General features: G+C 51.2%; 1 protein-coding gene across 1 annotated transcript in view; it reads right to left on the bottom strand.

The window, feature by feature from the left end:
- The window catches only part of LOC147708024 (histone deacetylase 2), a 166,837-nt gene that overhangs the window by 102,546 nt on the left and 44,250 nt on the right, over positions 1 to 20,041 (bottom strand). The window lies entirely within an intron of this gene.

The raw sequence follows: 20,041 nt of genomic DNA on the forward strand, positions 1-20,041 counted from the left end.
TCTGCTAACTATAACCCTAAAAGTGGCGTTCAAGACAACTGTTGTACTTTGTACATTAAGCCACTGGTAGCCAGGATGTAAGTTTCATGTAGTCTTCTTTATTAATCCATGTCTATAACATCAAACAGGGATCATCCAAGTACAGCTCTTAATCCAGCTCTAGTAACTCCTATGCCAGCCCCACCAGGAGCAGCCTGCCTAGCTGCTCAGCCCATCTCCAACTGTCACCCACTCAACCACACAGTCACCCAGGCAATCCATTCATCACAGGCACACCAACATTCCGTCACCATCTCTCACACTAGCTGAGCAGCTAGGAAGGCCTAGGCTGATTCACAGAGGAATGTAAATCTTAGGATATAACAACAACCCTCCTGCAAGGCAGAAAAAGACGACCGGTATATAGTAGCAAGCCTTCGAGTGGATGGTACACCGAAGCCAACAACATCCCTTAAATGCGATCACAGTTGGCACTGCCCAGCCAAGCTGCATTGGATGTAAGTGTATTTACTAAAGGAATGAACCATAAGCTTCTGTGTGGTAGATGGCATGCTCTTAGCCAGATTTAAACATCTAGCCCTTGAACTGGTTGGCTGAAACTTAATTCGATCACTTGCGCTCACAAGATCAAATTAAGAATTGCTACACAAACAGAAAGAGCAAAAGCTAGAGGTGTACCAAATAATCTCTAAGTTTGCACCTCTTCGTAAGAAAATTAAAAACTCGCTATACAGAGATCTGACTGGATATAAATTAAAATATAAAAGTTTCACAAAAGTTAAATGTTTACTTTCCTATCAAAACCTCCAGCTCATAGCCAGGGCCGGCTGACTGCCCTTGCATTCCCCAAGCTACTTTTTATTTTGATTTTACTTCTTCCAAGAGACAGCAGAGGAAGCGTTCTACTCTCTTAGAACTTATTTGTTTGGGTACTTTGGCAAACAAGCATTGGCAAAGCCAATCCATCTCGTCTAAGACAGAGCTTTTGGCTTTGCCAATGAATTTTTTGCCATGCTGTACCTCAGCATATCTAAATGTTAGTGGAGTGTGGTGGAGTGGAGTACTGTTGTGGCGTAAAGTGGAGTGGAGTAGAGTCTTTTCACCACTGCAAGAAAAATAAATCATGCATGGCCAGCAGTGCCCAATGAGAAGGCAGCAAATAAGAATGTCCTATTACTTACCAGTAATCTTCATTACTCCGGGTCCCGTAGTCCTCGACACCTTCATAACAAAGTGAGATAATCCATCTCACTGACAGAAAAAAAGAACGAAGGAATGCTGGACCTACCGTCCCCCTCCCGCTGGGAGTACATAAGTACATAAGCGTACAGGTCCCAGCATTCCCTCTGAAATACAAAGCCATGAAAGAAGGCCGGCAGATCGGGAGGGAAGTCATGAAGATGTCGAGGACTACAGGACCCGGAGTAATGAAGATTACTGGTAAGTAATAGGACATTACCCCCAGGTCCCTACGTCCTCGACACCTTCATAACAAAGTGAGAAATACCAAAGCATACCCCGGCATTCATCCAAAAACACAACAAACCACCAGGACCAAAACCCAGAGATTTATCGACAAAAACAGAAGAAACCAGGAGCGAACACAGCCAAGCCCAGAACCAGCAGGAAGGCACACACACAGCAGGTGGCAGACCTACAAGGAAATCGAGACATCCCCTAAGAATGCCAAAGAAAGAAACGGGCAATAGAGCGCAGGCACAAGCACCCAGACCAAAAAGGAAGGAGAAAGCACAGGCCAGAAACCGGCCCACCACACCAAACCAAAAGACTCGGCCCAAAAGAGACCAGAGGAGGAAACCCGCCAGGGGCCCAGGAAGCAACAAGAAACTAGAAGCCGAACAGGAGCGAGAACCAGAACCAAACCGACAGACAGGGAAGAGGAAGAACCCCCAAACCCCAGAAGGCCAAAAAAAAAAAAAACACAGGAAAGGAGGCCACCAACCAAACTAGGAAGGCCACCAAACCCAGAACAGCACTGGCAGAGGAGACCAACTTAAAGACCACCGAACCGAGACGCCCCCAGAAACCAGCCGAAAGCTGACCAAGCAAGGAGAGGCCAACAAGACCAGAAACCAACAAAAAAGAAGCCCAACAAGGGCGGGCACAGAGGCACCGGCCACAACCCCCAGAAAACCCCAAAAGGGAGGGAATACAAGGTAGGAGCAACCGGGAAACCCCAGCAGCCCCCAAAACCAGGCACAGAGGGCAACACAAAAGAAGGTGCCCATACAGCAGATGACCACCCAGGTACCCCACACCCAGGCCAAGCAAGCCGCAAGGGCAGGAGCAGCGGAAAAAATAAAGACCCAGGGTGCACAGCACCCAGACCACAATCACAAGGCCCGAACCCAGCAACACCGGAGAGGAGCCAAGCAAACAGCCAAAAACCAGGGCAACAAACGCCAAAGGAACCAGGGAGCCAGGACCAGAGCCAAGCAACCCGACCACGCAGGAGGACCTGCCCGAGGCCAGCCCGAACCAGCAGGAAGCCCGCAGACCAGGAGCCACAGGACCCCAGAAGGACACACCAGGAAGCTGCCACAACAGCAGAGCACCCCGCCAGGACCCAAAAGAGAGCCCAGGCAAGGAAGCAGAGCCCGACAAGGAGTGGAAAGGCCCCAGCAGTCACCCAGGCACAGGAACCAGACGAGACCAGAACAACCCAGGGAGCAAACACACCAGAGTGCAGACGGAACAAGAAATATATCACAGAAAAGTATCAGAGGGTCAAGAGTTCAACAGGCAACTATTCGGGACAGAGAGGGTGAAAGTGAAATGCTACCTCTGGCCATATGACTGAAAAGAAAGTGAAAAAGCCAGGTCAAGTTGGTGTCTGGTCTCTGGCACCCATCAGTCACCACTCGGAACCGCCCTTCATCATTTGGGGCTCCGAGGACCAACACTGTACATGATCTTGTTCTCTAGCAGAAAGAGAAAGGCCTTCCTGTTAGTCAGTGTATGTTGGTATTAGAGTGTTGGTGATGTAGCCAATGGGGTAAAAAAACGTGCAGTGCGAGGGAAAACCAAGGAAAAGAGTGAATAAAATTGGTTTAGGGAGCAAAGAAAATTTTTTAATAGGGTTAAACTCCCAGCACCAATGTTAAAAATAGCCAAGACAGGGAAACTTTATAAACTGTCTAGTGGTGGAACGTGGTCGACATGTTTCAGCAAATAGGGCCAATAGCCTTGCTTTCTTCAGGACCTATGTATTACGCTACTGCAAACAGAAAAAAAAACCCAAAAAAGTGATAGAAGTGTCATAGATTAGGAGAAAAAGAGTACTGGAACTACATCAATGTGTAAATGTCACCTGGACATCCTAGGTGTGCTTGTTCCAAGTCTTCTCACACAGTCTGCAGTGGACTGAAAAAATAAAATAAAAGCATGGCGTAAGCATAACACTCACCAACTGTCCGAAAATTGCCTTATGTAACACCTGTTGTAGTTATCAACTTAGGTGAGATCCATATCAACAGACTATGGATAACCACACTGTTTATACTAGTGTAATAGCGTTTATTAGAAATTGAAACCTTACAAGTTTCTCACACTACTTCTTACCTGGTTTTTGAGAAGTAGAGACCTCACCCCACCTGGCTGCGGCTCAGGATATTGGTGAAGCACCGCTCTGTAAGGGTGAATAAATCCAGATAACTGAATCACTCACCACAAAAGTGCTGAACACAGGTCTATCTTAACTGAATAAGTATGATGTAAAATTTAGCACAGCATGCGGGGCGGTTTTTAGAATGTTCTCACTGCCCCAAATCAAGAATTAATAACCAAAAACCAGCTGTTGTCAAAAATGCCCAAGCTGTTAACATACTGAAGTGAAGAGCGCACAATGGTATCTCAGCATGTAGGTAATGACCCCGTAGTCCCACAATGCCTAGACAGACACTCTAGAATCTTAAAGAGGCACTCATATTTTTAATATAAGTGAAAGCGGTAGACTAGCAGTGTAGTTAAGAGTGTACTGACCACTCCATATCCGGGGTTCATAATCATACACCAGCTGTTGTCGGTGTGGACCAACTGGCTATGATGTAAAGAGCGCGTATTGTTATTTAACACCATCGCTGCTAGAGAGAATTTTCCTCCGGTGCTGGACTTGTTGGAAATCCCATTGTTCATGACGAGCTCAGCTCGTCATAAGCACAGCTCCACTGTGTCTCATGACGAGCTGAACTCATCATGAGCATCGAAGGGGCTAAGCTCCTAAGTAGAAATGTCGTAGTTTTATAAAGCCTGGATAACCGCCATCAAATGCACTTGTATTCTAGTTTAAATGATGGCAGCAAACTGACAGTGCAAGGGCGCATATTTGTATCAAGGCGCCTAAATAATGCTCTCGTGATCTTTCAATGCCTGGATGAGCGTTCGAGACTTTAACAGAAGCACTCGTGTTAAAATACAAATCATCGTAGCAAAATGCCAGTGCAGGAGAGACTGGCCAATACGCTCTACGAGGATGCGGGTATTCAAAGCGGGGGCCTCAGGTGATGAGGACACTCACCTGACCGTCGGTACTTCAGCGCGGCATCTGTGCCGTCTGGGGAGGTACCGGCGGATTGTTGTCCTTTCGTTTTATAATCCTCGTGCTCATTGGGCTCAAAAAGTCACGTGACGCGCTAAACATGCGCGTCACTCATAGAGTGTGTTAACGCTGTTTTGATTGGTTGGGCCAACAGTGGGATTAGCCAATGGCGCGCTTCAGGAAGTAGTTGATGTTATAAGTAAACAAACATTGGCAAAGGGGGGCGTGGCTTGGACGCCGATCGGGATGGCGGCGTGAGCTCGCAGCTCCGCGCGGAATCCCGCTAATTCTCCTGTTTTTTGGTACCCTGGGCGACCCGGAGACGACGCTCCTGCCCTCTGAAGTGTGAGGGGACAGCCGGGCACGATCGGAGAGTCGCTGGGGGACTACTGGCCCCGTGGAGATCGAGCCGAAGAGACGACCGAGGTGTTGCCGAGGGTGCGAAGAAAATGGCGGCGAGGAGGCTGGACGGCCCCGTGCTTTCGCTTTGAGCCGAGCTGTCGCCGACTGGCAAGAGATCCTGCAATCGGCTGTTCGAAGCACTGGGATCAGCGGTGCTGTGTCCAGAGACCAGGGGACGCTGACCTGCCTCGTCCGGATCTTGGGGACCCTCGCTGGCCGCCGTCCCAGGACCCATCCCTCCCCCCTCAGGCTACCGAGGGGGTCAGCTGAACGGAGTTTGTCAAGCGGGTTATTGCTCCCGGGGGCATCGGTGGCGACATTGAACACTGCCCGGTGCCAGGGGGCTGGCACTGAACTAGGAGAGCGGACGCCAAACGGGCTCCTGGGCCTGTGACGCGGCACCCTGAAATGGCGGCGATCGGAGGGTCGATGGCCGAGGAGCGTGCTGAGGGGGACCCGGCGACGTTAACCCGGCTGGGCGAGATTCCCTCCCCGGAGCTGGGCCAGGAACAGCGGCTGAACCGGCGTTTGGATGCCATACTCGAAGCGATCGCCTCGACTAAGGAGGCGCTGCACCAGGACATTGCCCAAGTGGCCACGGGCCTGGGGCTGCTACGAGCGGACCACGCGAAGCTGGCGGACAGGGTCAAGGACCATGACCAACTGTTGCTGGACCTGAAGCCATCGGTGGTGACCGCGGAACACAGGATCACGGATATATTGGCCCGGTTGGACTCGCTGGAGCGACGGGCGGAGGATGCCGAAGGCCGCAATAGACGGAACAACGTGCGGGTCGTAGGCCTGCCGGAAAGGATTGAAGGGGAGGATGCGGTGGCCTATATGGAGAACTGGTTCCGTACTGTGGTAGCGCCGGAGGGGCTTACTCCTTTCTTTACTCTGGAGCGAGCTCACCGGGTACCTGCTCGCCCGCCGGGGCTTGGCCGCCCCCCACGACCGATGGTGGTGCGGCTCCTCCACTACAAGGACCGGGATCTCCTCATCCAGCGGGCCAGGATGTCGGGCCCATATGAGGTGGAGAACAGTAGGGTCACGATATTCCCGGACTACACCCAAGCGGTCCAGAAGAATAGGGCATCGTTCCTAGCGGTGAAGAAGGAGCTCAGGGAGGAAGGCATCCAGTACTCCTTGCTCTACCCGGCCAAGCTGCGGATCATAATGGATGGCACTACGCACTTTTTTCAGACTCCGGATGAGGTTTGGCAATGGCTAGAGCTGTATAGAGCGGGGACAGACAGATCGCATAAAAGTAGGCGAGATCAACCTAAGCCGCCCCGGGTGAGGCAATCGCAGCGCATCAGGTCCCGCAACAGGCGCCAACGGGAGAAACGGGAGGCTCAAATGGCGGCGGAGAAGAGGGATGCACTCGCAGTGACGGCGGCCATTACGGGGTCGCAACAGACCGGTGAACTGGCAGAATCGGACTCAGGCGGGGAAGGCAGCAGAACGGGAGGAGAACTCTCAGAGGCGGAAAGCTCGAAGGGGCCGATAGTGACCCCGCAGACATCGGATGGCATATTTTGCGGCTGAGACTGCCTTGGGACTTGATTGAGACTTCATGGTAGGGTGGCATCCTGTTGATGGAGGGCGGGTTGCCGGGTGGAGGGGCTGAGTGCTTAGTAGGGGATGAAGACGCGGGGCGCGGGTTCCGCTAGTTGGGGTCGGCGGTGACTCACCCCCCTTGGGCCCTTAAGGCCGACTGTGGTGGAGACCACAGGGTAGGAGTGTGGGAAGTTGGATCAAGGTTTGGATGGGGGCTGACATTGGGTTCGTGTGCTCTGTCCTGGGGAGTGGGGTTTGGGGAGTTTTTTTGTTCTGGGTGTGTTCGGGGGGGGGGGGGGCAACTGCATTGGGGGGGCTGTGAACCTAAGTTATTTTATTCGGACTGCTCGAAGTTGGAATGGGGACATTACCTAATTTGAAATGCCTGACGTGGAATGTCCGGGGGCTGCGAACTATGATAAAACGCCACAAAGTTCATGCGTACCTAGTGCGTAGGGGGGTACAGATTGCTATGCTACAAGAGACTCATCTCACTAAAAAAGAGTGCACTGCTTTCCAGAAAAGATGGCGGGGCCAGGTGTTTGGCACCACTTACTCGGCGTATGCCAGGGGGGTGTTGATCTGGGTGAGGGCGGGGATACCCTTTCAAGTGTTGAATCAAATGGTGGATCCAAATGGCCGGTTTGTGGCGGTGGAGGGGAGGTTATATGGAAGGGATGTGGCTCTCTGTTGTGTGTATGCACCGAACACTGATCAAGCTCGGTATTTTGATGGCCTCTCGGGGTCCTTGGCCTCTTTCCTGGCGGGCCCGATAGTGCTAGGGGGGGACTTCAACTCGATCACGGATGTGGCTCTGGATAGGTCCCATCCCCCCCTGGTGGACTCCCCGGTGCGCAGGTTGGCCGCGCACAGGAAGGACTGGCAGGATAGATGGGGGTTGCTGGATGTCTGGCGGGAGCGGCACAGGGACGCCAGGGATTACTCCTTTTATTCTGCTCTCCATGATCTGCATGTCAGGATCGATTCGGTGCTCTGCGGTGGGTCCCTAGCCCCGTTGATCTCCCATACGGAGTACCTGGCTAGGACCATCTCTGACCATAACCCCCTATTGGTACATCTTCAGTGGCAGCGGGAGCGCTCAGCGATACCAACATGGCGGCTTCGGCCGGAGACGCTTGAGGATTCTGTGTTCAGCGATGCGGTCCAGCAAGGCATTGATGTCTATTTCGGAGTGAATGAGGGCACGGCCACGAGTAGGTCCACTGAATGGGATGCACTGAAAGTGGTGGTGAGAGGGGTGTGTTTGGGTAGGTTTTCGAATGCTCGAACGACTGTGTTGAATGCACTCATGAAAGCGGAAGAGACTTTGAGGGACCTGGAGCGCCGCAGGCCGGCTAGGCCGGATTTGCAGACCCAGTTATTGGAAGCGAAGGAAGTGGTTGCCACCGAGACAGAACGTTTAAGGTGCTACGACTATAGGCAGTATATCATCAGGGCGCATGCGGAAAGGGACAAGGTGGGCACCCTCTTGGCCAGACTAGCTAACCCGGAACTTAGGGGCTGCCCGGTCCTCAGCATTAGTAATGCGCGGGGGGAGATGGTGTACTCCCAGGCAGCGGTGTTGGAATGTTTTCAGGGGTACTATGAGGAATTGTACCAGAGTCAGCTGGGGGTGGGGGTTCAGGACATAGCGGACTACCTAGGGGAGAGGCAGCTTCCGGTCCTGGACGAGGAAGACGCGAGGGAGCTGGGCGGCCCGATCACGCTTGCAGAAATACGGGTGGCCATCAAACATATGGCCCGTAACAAAACGCCTGGGGGGGACGGACTGCCGATTGAATTTTACCAACAGTATGTGGACAGCTTGGCTCCCAGGCTTCTGGTGGTGTATACGGAAGCTTTTGAGGCTGGGGAATTGCCTGGGTCCATGCGAGAGGCCTTGATTGTACCGCTCCTAAAGCCTGGCCGGGATGCAACGAATGTAAGATCCTATCGCCCGCTATCCATGTTGACGGTGGATTACAAGATTCTGAGCCGAATTCTAGCCACCAGGCTGGCCCCACACATGACGGGTTTGGTACACAGAGACCAGGCCGGGTTTATACCCACGAGGAGCACGGCGCTGAATATTCGCCGCCTGGTGGGAATAATGGACGCCATCTTGGACGGGGAGGGAGCTCCGGCGGCCCTGTCCGTGGATATTGAGAAGGCCTTTGATAGTTTGGAGTGGTCTTTCCTGGATGGAGTGTTGGAGAGGTTTGGCATGGGCGAGGGGTTCCGCAGGTGGACGAGGGTCTTATATACCTCGGCGACGGTGCGTCTGGGCGGTCTGGTGTCTGCGGCGTACCCGGTGGGCAGGGGCACGCGACAGGGGTGTTCCCTATCCCCCCTATTGTTTGCTCTGGCGATGGAACCTTTGGCGGTTCATGCGAGGTCGGGTGACAGGTACGCGGGGATAGCCGGCGGCGGGCAGTGGCACTATATATCGCTATATGCGGATGACCTGCTCCTGTACCTCGCTGACACGGCGCGGGCACTGGACGGGGCGATGGACCTGTTGTCGGAGTTTGGTCGGCTATCGGGCCTTAAGGTCAATTGGGCGAAGACCTGTGTGTTTCCACTGAGAGCGGGATCGCCCGGCCCCGGCGGCGATTTAGGCGTGGTCTGGGAGCCATCTTGTTTCACCTATCTGGGAGTCCGCATCTACCACGCGACTGCGGACCTATTGGAGGGCAACATTGGTCGATGTGTCCGGGCACTGAGGGGCAGCTTGTCCTTCTGGTCGACCCTCCCGCTGACGGTGCTGGGTAGGATCGCACTTCTAAAAATGGTGGCGCTCCCCCGCTTCCTCTATTATTTCCGGACGCTGCCTGTCTGGATTCCTCAGGGGGTCTTCAGAGACCTGAGGTCCATGATTATTGGCTTCCTATGGGGGCAAGGCCGCCGAAGAGTGGCCCTGAGCACGCTACTTCGCCCCAAGATAGAAGGGGGCATGGCTGTGCCCGATTTCGAGCTGTACTATCTAGCGGCGCAGTTGCAGGTCCTTACGCAGAACGTGGCTAGGGTGTTTCGGGGTCCAGAGGTGGACCGGGATCGGGGGATACAACGCCACGTACTGTCCTATATTATCATGCAACAGAGGCTTGAGTTACGGGGCCTCACTATGGAGGAACGGACACTCCGGCTGTGCTGGCAGAGAAGCCTACGGAGAGCGAAGGCCTCGCGGCCTTATGCTCCGGAGATCCCGATCGGCATGCTGACGGCCTTGCCGCACGGGGGAGATTGGTCCCCATTGCTGGACTGGGAAGAGGCGGGACTACAGGTAATAGGCGACCTATATATAGACGGGGCTTTGGCACCGTTCGAAGCGCTCCGGGACCAGTTTGGGCTGCCCGACGGGGGGTTCCTCCTGCACGCGGCGGTGGTGGCTGCCATACAGAAGCACTGGAAAGGGGGACTCATGGAACCGACAACGACTATGGCGTGCCAGTACGTGGTAATGGCGGCAGGCACGTTCAAAGCTGTTCCATGGTAGGATGCTGAACGAGGGACTGGAACCGCTCCAGGGGCTCAAGTCTAAATGGGAGGAGAGTGTGGGCCGGCCCATACCGGACACGGCGTGGGGCCATATCCTACGGCGCACGTGGAAGGGCACGAGAAATGCGCGCTTTCAGCAAGTACATTTCTATGTGCTTCATAGGGCCTACTTAACCCCTGAGAAATTACAGCGGTACTTTCAGGTACCGGATGCCCGATGCCCACGGTGTTCGTCTCTGGGAGCGGACATGGACCATTTGTTCTGGGGGTGCTCGCACTTAGAGGCCTATTGGGCGGAGGTAGGGGACCTCCTGAACGAAGTGACTGATAGGGAGGTGGAATTCGATATGGCGGCATGCCTGCTGCTCTGGTTCCCGCACACCAAACGCACCAAGGTGACGAGCAAATTCATTGATCTGGGCCTGATATTGGCGCAAAGGGAAATATCGTGGCATTGGAAGTCCAGGGGGGGGACCCTCACTGCGTAGATGGAAGAATGAATTGCTGCGGTGGTCTGACTGCGAGAGTGTGCTCCGGATGAAGCAGGCCGTCAAGATGGGGAATGAGAAGGCATTGGACGCGGCACGTGCATGGGAGTTAGTGGTGCAGGCCTTGCGTGATTCTATGGTGGAAGATGAGGACGGTGAGACTTAAGCCGGTGGACACCGCGGGGCGAACACAATCAGTATCATAACCCGCACTGTAATGGATCCATCCAACTTGTTGGGACGAGGCATACACCTTAGCAGTTGCCAGGGGGGTGGGTCGGAAGCCGCATGGATGGTGGCCCGCCAGGGCACCTTGGAATGATTGGGTTGGTGGGGTACTGCGTGGAATGTGGAATGGCTGGGGGGAGCGGCCAGGCAGAATAGTCATACAGCACCTGGGGCGGGTCCCGACAGGGGCGGTACCACTGATTACCACTGGGATGGCTGACGGGAGCACTGTTGAGGGTGGGGGGGTAAAAGCAGATACGTAAAACGACATATCAACCATGGTCCCTATGGGACGTGCACCGTGATGTTTTCCTCTTGAGGGGAGTATTATGCCGCCCGGCCCCGGGATGCGGGCTGAATGGCTGTGTACGATCTGTGTTTTACTACTGAACGGGGGGATGTCACGAGTGAACTGGCTGACTAATTGTATCCTGTGGTTTATAATTCTGCAATAAAAATATATTTAAAAAAAAAAAAAAAAACATTGGCAAAGAGTGCCGATTTCGGCATTTTGGCAAAAAGGAAATGTTTTAGTTATTCCAGTGGACTCAGGTTTCATTCTGCAAGTAGATATCCATAAAGAATATGGATATCTGTTAAGCATGGTTTTAATGATCATAAATATCCTGGTCAGGCAAATATTATAGTGGTTTCATTTTGCAAGTAGATATCCATAAGTTAAAAAATATGGATATCTATTAAGCATGGTTTTTTGTGAAGGAATGATCACAAATATCTTGGTCAGACAAATATTATAATGATTTCAGAAAGATGACCAGGGTATGTCATCATTTAACCCTGTACGGTCAGTGCCAAGCTTTAAAACCCATTTCTGTTCTTTCTTGTGAAGGAATTCACTCACATTAGTGACATGAGAAGGGATGAATGGTTTTTCTAAAACTGTCCATATGAAAGATGTAGGTGAGTGATTTAAAGTGATGAAGTGGGTAGTGAGTTTGGTGGCCTGCCTTCTACAGTTGATGGTACTTCTGTGTTCAGACAGCCTCACCTTGATCACCCTTACAGAGCGGTGCTTCACCAATATCCTGAGCCGCAGCCAGGTGGGGTGAGGTCTCTACTTCTCAAAAACCAGGTAAGAAGTAGTGTGAGAAACTTGTAAGCTTTCAATTTCTAATAAACGCTATTACACTAGTATAAACAGTGTGGTTATCCATAGTCTGTTGATATGGATCTCACCTAAGTTGATAACTACAACAGGTGTTACATAAGGCAATTTTCGGACAGTTGGTGAGTGTTATGCTTACGCCATGCTTTTATTTTATTTTTTCAGTCCACTGCAGACTGTGTGAGAAGACTTGGAACAAGCACACCTAGGATGTCCAGGTGACATTTACACATTGATGTAGTTCCAGTACTCTTTTTCTCCTAATCTATGACACTTCTATCACTTTTTTGGGGTTTTTTTTCTGTTTGCAGTTGCGTAATACATAGGTCCTGAAGAAAGCAAGGCTATTGGCCCTATTTGCTGAAACATGTCGACCACGTTCCACCACTAGACAGTTTATAAAGTTTCCCTGTCTTGGCTATTTTTAACATTGGTGCTGGGAGTTTAACCCTATTAAAAGTTTTTCTTTGCTCCCTAAACCAATTGTATTCACTCTTTTCCTTGGTCCTCGCACTGCACGGTTTTTTACCCCATTGGCTACATCACCAACACTCTAATACCAACATACACTGACTAACAGGAAGGCCTTTCTCTTTCTGCTAGAGAACAAGATCATGTACAGTGTTGGTCCTCGGAGCCCCAAATGATGAAGGGCGGTTCCGAGTGGTGACTGATGGGTGCCAGAGACCAGACACCAACTTGACCTGGCTTTTTCACTTTCTTTTCAGTCATATGGCCAGAGGTAGAATTTCACTTTCACCCTCTCTGTCCCGAATAGTTTCCTGTTGAACTCTTGACCCTCTGATACTTTTCTGTGATATATGTCTGTTGGGCGTGTATTCAGAGCTGGTCATTAAAATTGCCCTTGGGTCCCCCGTATTGTATGTAGTTTAGACGGAACAAGAAACCAACAGCACCGGGCAGCCCCAGGAGGCCATGCAGGGACCAACCCGGCCTGACCATACGAAAAAACAGAGAGCAGACGAAAGCCGGCTCATAAAGGGGGACACTGCCACAGGCCACCAACCTGGAGCACTGCAGAATAGGAAAAACAGGCGGCACGCCAGGACAAAGAAGCAGCAAAAGACATCCAGGCCCAGACAGCAGCAGCACGAACTCCAGGGACCAAAAGGCAAACCACCACCGAAAAACAAACCGAGGGGCTGGGGGGGCGAGGGCAGGACGGCAGGTTAAAGAAGAGCAGGCGCCCAACCACACCAGCCAGAAAAAAACCTCCAACAGACACCCTCAGGAGGCCCCCCAGCCAGTAAAAAACAGGCAGGAACCAAAACAAAACCAGGAGGGGCAGCCAGGAACACCAGAAGCAAGCCAAAGGCAAGCACAGGAAGAGCCAGGGCAGAAGCAGCCAGACCCCAGAAGCAACCCAAGCACAAAGAAAGGCCCCGGGACAAACACCCGAAGCCCCAGGCCGGAGCGAGGGAGAAACCCAGGAAGGAGCAGGAGGAACCAGGCAGAGACCAACAAATCCAGGAACCAGGAACCCCAAGATGAGGAGACCAGAAGGCTCAGCTATGCCGCCGAAAAGCAAGCTCCCAGGAGTCCGGCGCCCGAGACCACACGGCCAACCCGACTGAGGCCCAACCAACCAAGCAGAAGCCAGGAAGCGGAGGCGAAGAACCAAGTCACCCAAGCGGAGCAGAGGCCAAAACAGCCAGCCCACAGCGGAGCGAAGGGCACCAGAAAAAACGGTGCACACAGCACACCCAAAGCCACGACACCCACACCCGCGATACCCCGAGAAGCAGGGATGCAGAGGGGCAACAAAAAAAGCGGAGAAAACCACGGCAGGCCAACAGGAACCCAGGGGAGGCAACAGGGCCCCCCCCACCCGACCAGCGGCCCAAGCAGCAGAAACACAGACCCACCACCAGCAGGGGGAAGGCAGCAGCAGAGGAGCTAAAAGCAGGAGGGAACAAAGCCGCACTCTCAACAGGCCGCCGCTGAAGAAACGAGAGGCAATGACTACAAGAGCAGCAGAGGACAAGGCATAAGCAAGCAGGCAGGGAGACACCAACAACACTGGGAACCCAAGAAGCAAGCACAAGCAGAGCCAGCCAAAAAAAGACAAGCCACCACCGAGGCGACAGGAACCTATGCCAATCCTAGGTAGGAAGAAGCGACCAAAGTCAGAAGACCCCCGGCTGACCCACCCCATAGAACAAAAGAGAGCAGGGGTGAGCAGGAGGCAAGGCCACAGGCCACGGAGATCAAGGGAGAGGAGCCCAGGAACCAGCGCCAAGCACCAAACCACTGCGCTCGACTGTAAGGGAACCCATGACAGCAGCACCATACCCCACCACCAGCGAGCATGAACAAGAAGCACCCGGAGGCAGACGGCCACCGCCAAGACACGGGCAGGGTGGCACCACACGAACAGACGCAACCACCCAAGGCAGGGGCGGGGCAGAGAGCACCATAGAGAACCAGGATGGAGTCCACACAGGAAGTATAGACCCAACCGAAGGCACACCCGACCAGGGCAACCAACCCCCAGGAGCAGCGGGGGAGCGGAGGCAGCAGCAGGACAAGCAGAAATGTAAACCCTGATCAAGACTAATTGAAAAAAAGAAACATTCCCAAGCCACACTCGAGACGCTGGCGGCCACTGGAGACAACCAACGCCGGCGACACGTCGACCGCCTGCGAAGGGCAGTTGAAATGAAAAGCCAGTAATTGCAAAGCGCACAGCCACCCACAGGTATCCCGGCGCGGGGGCCGACAGGAAGATCAAGTAAGCCAATGCCCAGAGACACATGGAACTGGGCCGGCCCGCCACCAGAGCCAGGGATCGAACCGCAAGCCCCAGCATCCGGCGGCAGACTCCACGGCCGCAACGCCACACCACCTCCCCGAACCATGAGAACAGAGCACCAGGAGGCAGCCGTGGGAGTCAACGCGCCACGGAGGACAGAAGCGGGGATGTAGCTCAGCGACAGAGTGCATGCACAACATGTATGAGGCCCCGGTTTCAAATCTCCTGCATCCCCAGGAGTCCCCCTTGCGCCTCAAGGCACCAGCACATCGAAAAAACATCCACGGCGGGAGCCTTATTGTGCTGTTGGCACGACATGCACAGGCATGGCGAAACAGCTCCCAAAATCCAGCGCTCACCACCAGAAGCACAGGAACAGAATGCAGCAGCAAAAAGACCGCTACGCGGTACTCACCCCACCGACCCGGTTTCAACATCAAAACCGCCGGGAAATGAAGCGCCTAATCCCCGTCCGGACTGAAGATAGGCACCATCAAGCCGGAAGGCACCATCAACCACCAGCCAAGCCGGAGACACGAAGAGGCCGCGCCCCCCAGTAAGCCTGGCAGACCAGGAGGGGCGGCCAACAGGCAAATTCGGAGCCCACGCGATATTACCACCGCCCCTCCTCTACCTCATACAACTTGATCTAGAAAACTGGTGTGAGCACCTCGTGGACTCACTGAGGAGATCTACTGTTGTCTGTACTTTTCATTTAGCAAAGGGGGCGGTGTTGTACCAAGTGTTTATAGGCACGAGGACTCCAGTAGTCTTCGGTGGACTACTTACAGGCATTATGTGATTGATTGGGAGGTATCTGGGTGTGGGCAATAAAGTTCATGGCACAGTACATTCAGGCAATGGTTGCATGGAGCTGAATAAAGATGTGCAAAGCAGAGCTCTATGTGTGATGTAGTTCTTTGCATGCTCCAGGGCTGGGGAGGACGCTACAGATTTATCACTGACTCATGTGCTTAAAATACTCCCCAAAAGTTGACCTAGAATCCCAAGTAGTTATAATAAATGGTAGCGGCAGTTAACGTTCAGTTTAATACAATGAAAATACAGTACTTCGAGTAACTTATCTGCCTTGCGTGCAGCAATTGAAGACCATTACAGAACTCTGAAAATACACTCTACAAGGTCCCAGAACATACACAATAGTATGTATATTAATCAAACGGTAACCTTACTTATAGATTTTGTGCTATGGTTGCCTCCGATGTTGGTTTTATTGTTGGAGGTTTACTCCGATTAGGAATTATATTTATGTTGATTGTTTAGGTGGTCCGCATAAAAACTGGCACAGCTTGTGGCTCGGAAGGACTCCATTTCAAGTGACTAGAGTAACTCACTACATGAAATATCTCTGCTGTACATTTTAGTTTGGTTATGTTTTTCTTGGCTCAGTTCAGATCATTCTTCTGTAACTTAACCCCCATTTCCATCTCGCTTCCTCGTTTGCATCACTGTGACACTGGTGTCCCCCACTAGGCCTAAAAGTTATACAACCAAGGCAATCCTTCTTACACACTCAAAATGATCAATTTGAATGACACTCAATGCCTTTTCAATCTCTCCCCCCCAGGGCATCTAGCCCAGGCATCTAAGTGAAGAGTGGAATGTTGAGGGTAAACTTCCTCTTCGGCTCTCCTGTTTCATCTGGAAAGAGCCTTGCCCAGAACGCATGCCCTTTTGCCCCAACTCATGTCCCTATAGCTCCAATTGCTTTGCTCATCTCCAAGCTACATTTTTACTGGAGGCATTCCCATACCTCAGCCAACTTGAGCATCTACCTTTATTAAATGCACGTCGAGTTATACCGTAACAAGTGTATGAAGTAAACCACAGGGCCACTATTGTGGTGTGCATTGAGCTCCCTGTGAAATTTCAAACAGAATAAACTACTGGCTTATCTGTGCCTCCTGGGTGGATTCCAGCCAAACCCTGCACTGGTGGGAGCGCTTTACTGCCCTAGACATACAAGCACTGAAATAGTTTCTCAAAGAGAATAATGATCAGCAAAAGCCACCAGAATCAGAAAAGCAATAAAGCCTTTCTGTATCTAAAATAGGAATTCAACTGCTTCTCGTACCACTAGCCTCAAAGGTTTGGTCATGAATGAAAAATGTGGAAGTTTTACGGACATATTAGAATGCATGTTCCAGCTCCCTGCCTTACAGCTTGATAGGTCTTCCTTAGGGGAGCCATATATATTAATAAGGAAAGTTGGGGCCATGCTATTGGCTTACATGGCAAGTAGAACTAGTAGCTTAAAACTGCCATTCCAGGCTGCCATACTACAAGTTATGCAAAAAAAAAAAACAGATGGACAGAATGCTGAACAATGTCAAACATTCACCCGAGTATAGAGATCTGGGCCTAAATCCATAGTTATTTGCTCCCCATGCCATTACAGTTTAAACCCAACCATATCAGTCTTGACCCTGGGAACAGTCCAGCCCGAACTGCCAGGCCAGGTACTCCCCAGACCGGAAAAAAGAATCCTAGGACTGGTTTCGGCATTTCACCCCTCAGCCAGGCTAGCTTGACTCCAGTGGCATGGAGAGCACAGGGTCCACGTCTGGGCATACCCTTCTCACTCTGGGTGACAAACGCATAAAGAACAATTAATGGGCAGAATGCTGAACAATGTCAAACATTCACCTCAGTACAGAGATCTGAGCCTAAATCCATCGTTTTGTGCTCCCCAAGCCATTACACTTTAAACCCAGCCATATGGAAATCAGTCTTGACCCTCCTACCCATGGGAACTGTCCAGCCCAAACCGCCAGGCCAGGTCTTGTAGCGTGAACAGGCGTTTTTTTACCTGTATCAAGGGAGTGGTGCCCACACATCTGCAAGGATTGCAGTGCTGCCCACACACCTGCATGGATTGTGAGCAGCGCCAGACAGTGAGTCATACTAGCGTATGCATGCTAGGATGTGTGTGTGCCTGTGTATGGTACTTAACATGGAAGCATGTGGGTTCTGCTTTGAAAAAACATGGCCCGAGAGGCTAGGAGAGGTGAGAATTGCAACCAGCCAGACAGGAGGGGTACATACCTGACATTCCTGACGACTTGGAGCACAAATAAAGGAAGGGGGGTAGAGCATCCTCTGTGCACATAAAAGGTCTCTATAATTCCAGAATGAGTTACTGGTCAGTGTGGCTTGGGTTTGTCTGGGAGAGGGTGGGACTGATTGACCGGTACTGTAGAACAGAGAATCTTGATAGCGGGGAATGCTTAAGCCTGTTAATTGGGAGACATATTTCAGTTAAGGCTAGCCGCCAGGCGTGATCCTCCGTTGGCTTGTATTGGGGGGTCAATCAGAATTCAAGCCACTTCTGCAGTGGCACACCGTCTTGTTGACAAAAGGGAGTGCAGAGGAGACAGGATCTCACAGTACTACCGCCCATAACCCAATTTCAAAGAATTAGTAAGTAAATCACATTTGTGTCTGGAGTTGGATGATGGTGGAAACATGAGATCCAGAAGTCAATCAAACACCACTCTACAACAGGAGAGATCATCACCAAGACTTCTAGCTGCTGGAACCATGACTAGAGACCACGGTCTACTAGTTGCCATGCTCGGTGAGTGGCCATCACCAAGGAAGTCAAGAGCACTTGTCATTAGCCTCGAGAATCAGCCTTTAGTTTGCATGCAAAAGGCCAGTGGACCCTGTAAGAAGGAGAACAGCACCTGGAGGGAACAAAGCCAAGCAGGAATTGTGCAGAGTATATCCTAATGAGTGCAGTGTGAGATGCCCTGTCCGGTTGGGATAGCTGCACGGATGAAGTCGGCAACCCCTGTATGTCAGGTGGAGGATATTATGAAGGAAGAGCCTTTGCCTTTGTGCAGAATCAGGCATATGCCAAGTAGGGGCCACCTTCAAGTAAAGGACATAGCCCTTGCACAAGCCAGTTGGCAACCGCCACCATGAAGTAAGGTCTGGCGCCCTTGTTAAGCGCTACTTGGAGACTTCAGTGAACCAGAAGGGGGGCTGCAGTGGAAGCCGGGCCGTTGCCCTGGAAAGTCATACCCATATTACTCTGAGGGAACACTTACAGATGTGGAAGTCAGCAGAACGTCAGACACCAACGTGGGCCAGTCAGAGACTGAAGAAGGCACAACATGTCATCGGGAAAAGACCACCAGCAAGGGACTCCGGAGACCGCAGAGACATGCCCTGCTCCTCTGCGCTTGCCAGCTGCCATTGGTTTGGGCAAAACTGTTTGAGAAAGTTAAAACAAAAGGATCCCTCCTGTGCTGTATGCTACTCAGCCTCCTATGATCAAACAGAGTGCACTGAACCAAAATTGATCACATATTCCACTGACACGCAGCGCCGACACTAGTTCTTTTGCAATAAAGAGTTTTATGTGTTATAGATCCATATGTTAAGGAAATATATTTTTAATGTGCGTTATATGAATTGATTTTAGAAATGTATTTGTGTATTTGGGGTGAGTTATGATACTGTATAGTTCTCTTCGGAATTGATGTAATTACCTCTTGTAATTTAGAGATGTAGTAAAACATTTTTATAATAAGTACTTTTTGACTATACACAGAGGAAACAACATTCTGTTTGTCTACAAGACTAAGATGTATATAACTTTTTGGTAAGCAACAGTAAGCTTTTTGGTACAATTTTGGTTCAATGCACTCTTTGATCATAGGAGACCGAATAGCATACAGCACAAGAGGGATCCTTTTGTTTTAACTTTGTCTAACTATCCAGTCCCTTTTGGCTTAATTTGGGTGACTCTCGGTTTTCGGAGGACAAGACTGTTTGAGGCCAGCTGGATTGTTAGGGACTGGCACGAACGTAGCACTATTGATGTTGATTGAAGAACTCATATACTTTCAAGAATTATCCTAGCGCACAGACATTAAAAGACCGATTAATGTGTTGGCTCTATTCTTTGGGTACTTATATTAAATACAACTTTTACATACATCAAGTGTGTGACTGGGCAATCACCTTATTAAAGTAACTGTTTGTACTTAGAGACTTGCACCTGTGTATACCTCACATCTACCTTTGCCTCTAATAGCACTGGACTGCTCAACCCCTGCCACCACTGAGAATCAAGTGCTTAAAGTGGTAGCACTTGGTCCAGTTACTCAGGGCCCATAGTCGATCAGAGCCCGAGATCACTTTCCCCATTGCGCTGAAAAGTTACCATTTTCTCAAAGTTATCCAGGGGAAGGTGAATCTGCTTCATTCCTGCGGAAGCTCAGTTTGAGCATCATGAATGTAGTGGAATATGTCATGAGCATCCTTTCAGAGCAAATTTCTGTAAAAAAAAAAATATATATATATATCATACTTACATGAGCTTTCAGCCCTCTTCATTCAGTAGGCCATTGTTTTGTCATACACATTTTTATCTGCCC

The sequence above is a fragment of the Lissotriton vulgaris genome, chromosome 6 (assembly GCF_964263255.1).
Source record: "Lissotriton vulgaris chromosome 6, aLisVul1.2, whole genome shotgun sequence".
Taxonomy (NCBI): domain Eukaryota; kingdom Metazoa; phylum Chordata; class Amphibia; order Caudata; family Salamandridae; genus Lissotriton; species Lissotriton vulgaris.